Source organism: Saccostrea echinata, unplaced genomic scaffold (genome assembly GCF_033153115.1).
Source record: "Saccostrea echinata isolate AGI-Se365-2 ecotype Australia unplaced genomic scaffold, CSIRO_AGI_Sech_v1 ptg000064l, whole genome shotgun sequence".
Taxonomy (NCBI): Eukaryota; Metazoa; Mollusca; class Bivalvia; order Ostreida; family Ostreidae; genus Saccostrea; species Saccostrea echinata.
The window spans coordinates 5,630,899-5,641,172 of record NW_026889813.1 but is presented as its reverse complement, the minus strand read 5'-3'; positions in this window follow the sequence as shown (position 1 = coordinate 5,641,172).

The window sequence follows — 10,274 nt, the reverse complement described above, 5'->3', positions numbered from 1 at the left end:
TCCGGTCACAAACTTTACAAAGAAAATAAGTAGAATTACTATAGCGGTCTACACTTATACATAGTGCAAAATACTCCTTTTCTGAATGATTATACCAGTGGATAACAGTGTTGCAACAAAGAAAAAAAAAACCTTTTTCCATAATTTTTTACATTTCAATGTAATTACCGATGACCAAATTTTATGATTAAATTTATTTTGGTGCACTAGATATGAACACCTTAAGGGTAAACCAATGTGAAATAGTTTAGGTTTAATTGGATTGAATAATAAAGATTCTTCAGATTTTATTGCGTCTAAAATTCTGTCACAACGTGGTGATAGTTATTACATCAAAGATGTATACATATATAGATTTTGTTAGTTTTTGTGTAGGCGTAAAAAAAAGAAAAGAAAACAACAACAGTACATGCAATGCCTAGGTTCAAGTGAAAAAAAGATACCCCAACTGTTTTATTCCATTTTGAAGTCAGAATCTTCATGAAACGTTGATAACTTGTGTACATCTTAAGAAACAAGATGTGTTTGTGAAACACCAATGCCCCCGTATGGCAACTTATGGCGAAGGTTAAAGTTTCTCGAATGTAAATCAAACTTTAAGGTGAAGAGATCACAATTGTTGTTACCCAAGGAAAAGACTTGTGTCAATGGATATAGCCGGTAAATATGAAAGTCCAAGCACCAATCATTCAAAAGTTATGGTCAAAGATAATGTTTTCTAAAAGTGGGTCAAACTCCAAGGTCAAGATCAAAGGGTCAAAATTAATGGTACGCAGAGAAAGATCTTGTAATAAGAAACACACATGCAAAATATTAAAGTCCTAGCACCAAGGTTAAAGTTTTTCAAAAGTAGGTCAAACTTCAAGGGCAAGGTCAAAAGATCGAAATTGTTGGTATCCAAAGGAATGTTTTGTCACAAGGAATATACCTATGAAATTTCAAAGCCCTTACACTAACTGTTTAAAAGTCATGTCCAAGGTTTTTTAAAAGTGGATCAAACTATAAAGTCAAGGTCAAAAGGTCAAAAATATTTACACCCATGAAAAGGTCATGTCACGATGAATATACATATGAGATATGAAAGCCCTAGCACCAACTGTTCGAAAGTTATGGCCAAGGTTAAAGTTGGGTAATTTTTTGCAAAAATGGGTCAAACTCCAAGGTCAAGAGGTCATATATTTTGGTAAAATAAAGGAAGGTCTTGTCATAAGGAATACACATGTGAAATATGAAAGCCATAGCTCCAACCAATCAAAAGTTATGGGTATTTTAAAGTTTTTGCGAACAAACAGATAAACAGACAGACAGACAGACGGACGGACAGGGCAAAAACTATGTACCCCCGAATCTTCGATTACGGGGGCATAAAAAGAATTTGCAATAATGAAAATAAAACTTTGCTCTGATTTCACATGTATATTACCGTAAATCTACATTAATTTTGTTTTTGCATATTTTCGACAAATAGTCAAATATCAAATTTTGATATTGATATTCATTTATTACAAGATTAATTTGTCAATTAAGAACGATGCTTCATGTAAGACTTTGTATTTTATAGCAATCTGTTTCTGTCAACGGTCAACTAAAACCTTCATTAAAAGTCATTTTTAATTTAAAACAACATACATTTTTTACTCGACAATATAGACAAAACATATTCACCCTATTTCAAGTTCATTTTTCGCGTACTAATATATTGATCGGTTTTATATCATATTTGCGTGCGAATATTGTGTATCATAAATCAAAAAATCTAATTATCATAACTCTTAAAGTTATAAATGTAAGGCTTCAATAATAGATGTGTTTTAACTTATTACAATATTCTCAGCAGCGAAGGGGAAATAAAATCAATACTCGTGAAATTACTTACTTGTCATTGGTCATTTGCAAAATTATTTTGTTGATATATATATATATTGGTTGTTAAAGCAGAATTTGTCGAAAATCTTATACGTGAAAAGAAGAAAACACTTGCTGTGGCCTTCAACTCGACATTTAGATATATCGACGACGTATTGTCAATTAACAATTATGGTTATTTCTATTCTTATGTCGATACGATATATCCCAGTGAGCTTGAGATAAAAGATACCAAAGAGCCTGACACATCTGTTTCATATTTTGATATTTTACTTGAAAAAGACGTAAATGGTAATCTAACAACCAAGCTTTATGATAAACTTGATGACTTTAACTTTTCAATCGTCAACTTCCCTTACTTATGCAGCAATATACCTTCACCACCTGCATGCGGGGTTTATATCTCTCAGTTGATTCGACACGCAAGAGCATGCTCTAGGTATGTACAGTTTCTAAAACGAGGTAAATTATTGACAAACAAGTTGATGAAACAAGAATATCAGCAGTCTCGTTTAAAGTCCTCATTTCGTAAGTTCTATGGTCGATACAATGACCTTGTCAGCAAATACAATTTATCATTGAGTCAAATGCTGACTGACTTTTTCATACTAATTGTTAGACCATTATTTACACACTGAATTGTCGACGGATTTTTCCGTTATTTCCCGATTATGACAAGGAGCACACGGCGGGTGTGACCGGTTGGCAGGGGATGCTCACTCCTCCATGGCACCTGATGCCACCTCTGATGTTTTGGAGGTCCGTGTTTGCTTTGCTCCTATTTTGTATTGTTTAATGGACTTTCGAGCTTGAATACTGTTCGTTATCTACATATATTTCATTGTATAGTTTGATAAGAGGTTTTTACTATCGAATTAGCTATATTTCTGAGGATCAAAGTATCGAGACATACGGTCAGAACCTGGAGGTTTTGTAACATTTATTACTTGGAGCTGATCCAACACCTCCTGCTCTGTAATAACAAAATCATCAAGTGAATAGTTTAATGGTGGCCCGGGTCCATGTAATGGTACCTCAGATTCATTGTAAAGGGTTTATGCTCCAGCAAAATATTCATTAAGTAGCTTAGCTTTGAACACAAGAACTCCTGATCTATAGGCCATGATTTTCACAATTTTGGAAGAAACAAATTGATATTGTTCATCATAACTATGCACTTAGTTTACCTATTCTATACTCTATACATAAGAAAAGACAAAATTATTTAAAAAATCATGCATTTTCTTTATATAATTAATAAAGAACACCAGAATCCCTGACAAGGAGCCATGTTTTTCCACAATAATGGAAGAAGCACTGTTGCCTATCATAACAAGTTTGTAAAATACTCAGGGGCAGGGAAGATGTTCAAAGAAGTTAATGCATTTTCAGTAAATGATCAATAAAGCCCCACTCTGACTCCAGAACCCCTCACAAAGGCTAGGGACCATGAATTTCACAATTTAATGTGAGACATTCTTTCAATAACCATGCCCTTGGTTTGTCTGCTAAATATGCAAGGGGAGAGAAGAAGCTTTTTAAAGGATTTCTTCATGTTTACTGTAAAAGAGACCTTCCCTTACTCCAGAACCCTGACCCTGGGGGTCATAAATTTTAAAATTTTGGAAGAAGCACCCGTTTTCATCATATGTATGCCCTCAGCTTGACTGCTAAATACCCAGGAGCAGAGGAAGAGATTTTTCAAGAATCTATGCATTTTTCACTACTTGCTCCTACATTGTTTGTGTTAGTGTTAAGTACACCAAAATTATCATAATATTGTGCTTTAACTTAATACACTGTATTCATCTCTATACCACTGGCCTTTCTTGATCTTTGAATAACATTCAATTTACAAATATAGGGTACGTTTGTCTTATTTTCATTCATCTATTTTTCAGTTAACCTGAACATTAAAAGCTACATATGTACTTTTTCAAATTATACATTGAAAAATCTCGCATACTTCTTTTATTCAGTGTACCTATCAGCTACATTATTTACAGTGATTAATTATCATAACAATAAAGGACAATTACTTTTTTATTTCCATACATCAGAGCCCTACCCAAATCCAAGATTAGCAGAGAGGATTTTCAAGAAATAAATACATTTTCACTATATGATCAAAAGAGCCCCGTCTTACTCCAGAGCCCTTGACCAAGGGATATAAATTTTACAATTTTGTAGGAAGCACTCGTGCTCATAATACAAATGCATTAAATTTGTCTGCTAAATACCCGGAGCAGAAGAGATTTCAAAGAACAAATGCATTTTTCACTATATGATTAATACGGCACCGCCTTATTACCAGAACCCCAAACCCTGGGGTCATTAATTTCATAATTTCGTAAGAGGCACCCTTGCTTAGCATCTAAGCAGTCAGTCTGCTTAAATACAGAGAGATGAAGATGTGTGATGAATTTATGTATTGGAAGAATAGACGATGGACGAAAACACATAGCAATAGATCTCCTGAATGATCAGTTGATCTTAAAAAACGGTTCTAACACGTTTGTTGTTATTAGGTTAATAACAGCAAGTGGTTGACATAAGAAATAAAAGAAACATGCATTCTGAGAGTACTGCATTAGCAATACTAGTCCCCTACCGCCAAGTGTAATCTGGTTCCCGTTAAAAATTAAAAATGCCATAATTCCGTCAAAAATCAATGAAGCGGAAGAAAATGCAAACTTGATCTATAACTCACCAAGGTAAAGTCACATACCAAAAATCAGCTCAATATGCGGAATCAGCTCAAAATGCGGAAAACCCTGAAAAATTGAAATGGTCGTTATTCCGTCAAAAATCATTGAAGCGAAACGAAATGCACACTTGATCTGTAACTTATCAAAATACACTCACATACCAAAAATGAGCTCAATATCTGCAAGCGTTTAGAAAAAAGTGCGGAAAACCAATGGGGACAGACTGACAGACAATTACAGACGGACGGACGGAGGGACAGACTCAGAGAAAACCTGTATTCCCCTCCGGTTTCACCGGTAGTGGACTAATAAAGGAGAAATTACAGTCACGTGAGTAAATCTAAAAAAAATTATTACTAGTCAGAATTATACAAAATTGGAAGAACGTGTATCATATTTATTGAAAAATGCAAATCTACAGGTGCAATTGAATTTTCTTGAAAACGACAAAGGAGGGCTATATCTTCTTTTTGGAGGACTTTCAAATAAGCATAAACAATATCCATAAATCTTCCCTATATTCATCCAGGGTTTTGACTACAGATTCATTTATTCGTTAAGTGGATAAGAGATAAAGGGAGGTTTCTTCAATTTAAGAAGAGGAGCTTGAAATTACGAAAAACACATTATGGTGAGAAGTTATTCTCGGCACTGTAAAGAATACGGGGGATGATGATAAAATTGCCAACTTGCAAATTAGGAAATCGATCTGATAGGGCTATGGACACAAACGTTCGCTGAAGAGAGATTCGTTCTGTGTGAAGACAGCGAAAATATTGGAACAAAAGTCACGAATTTACCACTGACACCAACCTTACCGAGCCTTTTTGTAGCTACTGGTGCAGTAAGTGATGCAACCTTCTACCCATGTACAATACTATTTATCCAGTTGTTTACACTACATGCATCCCATTCAAACCACTTCGGGTGACGGGGGAGGGAGGAGGCACCACATGTTTTATAGTGAAGGCACCTAACCTCAATCTGTTTTTTTTTAAATTGAATTGTTACAAAAGGAGCCGTCAGAAATAGGAGAAAAAATATTTGATACAAGCATTCTGAGAGTATTGCATTAGCAATACTAGTCCCCTACCGCCAAGTGTAATCTGGTTCTCGTTAAAAATTAAAAATGCCATAATTCCGTCAAAAATCAATGAAGCGGAAGAAAATGCAAACTTGATCTATAAGATACACTCACATACCAAAAAATCAGCCCAATATCTGCAAGCGTTTAGAAAAAAATTGCGGAAAACTCTGAAAAATTGAAAAGGTTGTAATTCCGTCAAAACTCAATGAAGCGGAACGAAATGCAAAATTGATCTGTGACTCATCAAGATACACTTACATATCAAAAATCAGTTCAATATCTGCAAGCGTTTAGAAGAAACGTGCGGAAAACCAAGTGGAACAGACAGACGGACGGACAGACTCAGAGGAAACCTATAGTGCCCTACGGTTTCACCGGTAGGGGACTAATTAAAGGTGGCGTAGTTGTATGTCCCAAGAGAGCATCCTGATTTGGATGTCCAAGGAGAGGCTGCATCAAAGCCAGATGGACAATACGGTGTATGCTGCTCTTAATTTTGAGTGAACACATTTGTTTGTAGGATATTTTTTTCTAATTCAATTGTATACAGCGGATGGACAAAAGATGGGCGAACATGGTGAGCAAAATGCCTATGGTGCGTCAGATAAAGTGAAAAACTGAATCTCAATTATAACCAAATTTTCTTTGATATTTCACTTAACATTAAAGTAAACTTTATGTAAGTCTCAACAATTTGAATCAATCTCACAGACTGAATTTATTCGTTTATAAAAAAGCAAAAACACACTTAAGAAGGCAAAAATTGTCATGTTTAATGCCCCATTTCTTTTTAACATTTATCCTCATGACTTTCGTAAAAATATACCCTTTTCGCTTAAGAAAAACATGGAGCAAAGACCCACTAGACCTTAAAGGTACACTTTCATGACACAACATTCGTATCTTTTCACCAAATATTAATGTCCATTTAATCATATCACAAACATTATTTAAATGCCACTGCATAGCGTAGTGATTAGCGTGTTAGTCTTAAAGAAAACATGAAATTTGGCATTTTTATTGCTTGGGTTCGAACCCGAAGAAAACCACACATTAATTTAACCCATACAAGGATTTTGTTTTCAAGATAGAAAAGTTTCATTCGTCATGACTTCATACCTTTTAAATTTACTCTAGCTAAATACTAGATTCAAAATTTGAATTCGATTTTTATATTTTTGAAACTATGGACATTTTTCGCGCCTTTTTGCCTATTCCCTTTTTTAAACTAAGTAAAAATACTCACATCATGAAAAGTATAATGTGTGAATATGCTGCATTAATAAAGTAAAGTTCAAATGTTAAAGAATGTGTCTATTTCCTTTCTGATTATAAGTTTATTATCATTGTCAAATCAAATTAATACTGATGAATTTTATTTCGCAAGTTAGTATAATTATGTATAGGCGTATACTAAAAGAGTTAATCAATAACAAAATGAGTAAAAGGAAAATGATATAAAAATAAAAATGAATAAATAGATGATAAATGAGTAAGTTAAATAAATAGATAAGTAAATGTATTAATTAATAATAATAGGATTTTTCAAGTTGGAAATTAAATCTTAAATTGAGATATGCCAACATTTAAAACTGATTGACAAGGATATGTCTTCATCACAGAAAACTAAAGGTGTTCTTCAAAATACCAATAATATTGATTGATTGATTGTATGTTGTTTAACGTCCCTCTCGAGAATTTTTCACTCTATGGAGACGCCACCACTTGCCGATGGAGAGCTGCAAATTTTGTCCTATACTCGGCACTTACGGTCATTGAGCAGTGAGGGATCTTTTTCGTGCCAACACATACTGCGACACGGGACTTCGGTTTATACGGTCTCATCCGAAGGACCGGTCTCCACGTCCCACAGTGGGATTCGAACCCGCGACGTAAGGATCAACTCCTTACATCGGAACTCTAGAGTAGACGCTCTTTTTTTTCTTTTTTTTTCTTTTTTTTTTTTATGGAGTAGACGCTCTAACCACTGCGCCACTCGGGCGACTCAAAATACCAATGAAATAAACGGTAAGCATTAAATATCTTTTCTTATTATAGGTAGAATTTATATAGTTATAAATGTTTGTTTGTTAATACGGGGATTAGCGAATGCAATCATTGCAGGATAAAAAAAAATGCTAACCTGCTTTTCGGGTTATATATATATATATTTTTTTGCAATGGTTGCAACATTTACCTACCGCATTTATAAAAAAAAGAAAGCATGTTATTGTTTGAATTATCTCTATGAACTGTGTTTTTGTCTTTAATAAACATATATACTCCTGCTAATACAGAAGCCCAAACATATATAAATTAAGGTCAAGTTTCTACATGTTAAATATATAATACATATATAAGCTTTCACCGGGGGTTTTACACACCCAATAAACTTTTTTTCTCAAATGTCATTTTAAATATTGCAAACTGAAACAAATAACATATAATTGTTTTGGAATGGTTTACCTCTTGAAGAAGTGTCTATATAAAGAACGTTCAAGTATGTAACATTGTAAATATACTTCTGAGCACTATATATTCATCAAACAAAAACTGAAGCATTTCCGGAAAACTTTTATCAAAAATTTCTCTTTACACAAGGTTTTTTTTTACTTTTTTTACAGCTGGAGGTATTCTTTCCCTAGAGCCCGAAGACGGATAAACAAGTCCATTATTTTGGCAAAGCATCTGCCTCCTGAATTTCCGTGGGTTTCCTCGAAAAAATACCGGGCCTTCTTATGTAAAATAAAATTCAAAACTCTTATTGGAAGTTTGTTGTCAAAATCAACCCGCAGATATATACCAGACAATGTTTATTTGATGGAAAAGACTTGACAGAAAACACCCAGTAATTTTCCGTTCATCGAAGATGATATATACCTGTACCTACCTCGGAATGATATAGCGAGAACCAGCGCATGATATTCGGGGATGAAATTGAATTCTTTCACCCTATTATTCGAACCAATTCTTGAATACCTGTATTGGTGAATAAGGATAACTTTTCGTAAGAAGATTTGCGAAAGATGTCGTATATTTTCACTAATTTTTAATCATCTCCCCCTTGAAAGAGGGCGTGCCCCTTCATTTGAATAAATTTGAGTTTCCTTAACATAAGGATGCTTTGTGGTAAGTTTGGTTGAAATGGGTCCACTGAAATTGGTCCAGTGGTTCTGGAGAAGAAGATGGAGAACTTGAAAATTTTATCAAGACAACGACAACAACAACGACGACGCAGACAACGAACAGAAAAGCTCTCTCCGTCTGTCCATCCGTCTGTCTGTCAGTCTGTCCTACTTGGTTTTCCGCACTTTTTTTTTTAAACGCTTGCAGATATTAAGCTGATTTTTGGTATCTGAGAGTATCTTGATGAGTTACAGATCAAGTTTGGTTTTCGTTCCGCTTCAATGATTTTTAGGAAATTACGGCCTTTTAATTTTAAGGGTTTTCCGCACTTGTTTTCTATACGCTTGCAAATATTGAGCTGAATTTTTGGTATGTGAGTCTAACTTGATGAATTAGATCAAGTTTGGATTATGTTCCGCTTCAATGATTTTTCGACGGAATTTTCGCATTTTCTATTTTTAATGGGAACCAGATTACACTTGCCGATAAGGAACTAGTATTGCTAATGCAATATTCTCAGAATGCTTGTTTTACACAAACCTTAGAAGCAGATTGAAAACTATCGTGCTTAAAATTGCATACTGAATAAAGATAAGCTTTATTATTCGTTAAATGTTCGTATGATAATGATGGACAGCATCAAAAACACACTGAAGTAGAAAGATTTAGAAAATAATTTCTTAGATAATCAATTCATAGGGCTAACAGCGAGTGTGACCGGTCAACAGGGGATGCTTACTTCTCCTAGGCACACCTAATCCCACCTCTGGAAATTCTAGGTGTTTTATGCCTGTTCACCAATGTGTATTGTTTTTTAGATTTTTATGATATCGATCACTGTACGTTATCTTATCTTGTTATTCTATTTCACACATATTACACAAAAATCATGCAAGGGGATGCTTACACCTCCTAGGCACCTGGGGGTCGTAACATAAAGGGTACTTAAGTCTAAGACCATGCTTAAGTAGGACTTAAGTACAGTCTTAAACTTAAGACCGTAACTAGAAACGTGCTAAGATTTGACAATCTTAGCAAAACTTAGGCGGCCGGTAGAGGTGACTTAAGTATGTCTTAACTTCCTTAAGCATATATTAAGAACTATTTAAGGTTGACTTTCTATGTTAAAACATTCCTCTATTTATATTATGCATAAAAAATAATTTTCTATATTTAATATACTGGTGTAAGAATTTTAGTTTTTCGTCGGGGGGGGGGGGGGGGTTATTCATCACTGATTCTAATATCACTCTCTAAATGACATATACATGTAAATGCAAAATAATATTTTTGGGATACGTTTGAAATATTAGTGGGACCTAGGTTATAAGCACTATTCATTATAAGTAAATTGTATACAGTAATCATGGATTTGTTTGTTCACTGTAAAAAAATCAGATGAAATGATTTTAAAAATTGTCGGTGAATTGAAGGATGATGACTAGAAAACAAATAAAGATTTTCTGTAAATTAGATTGAACAAGCGA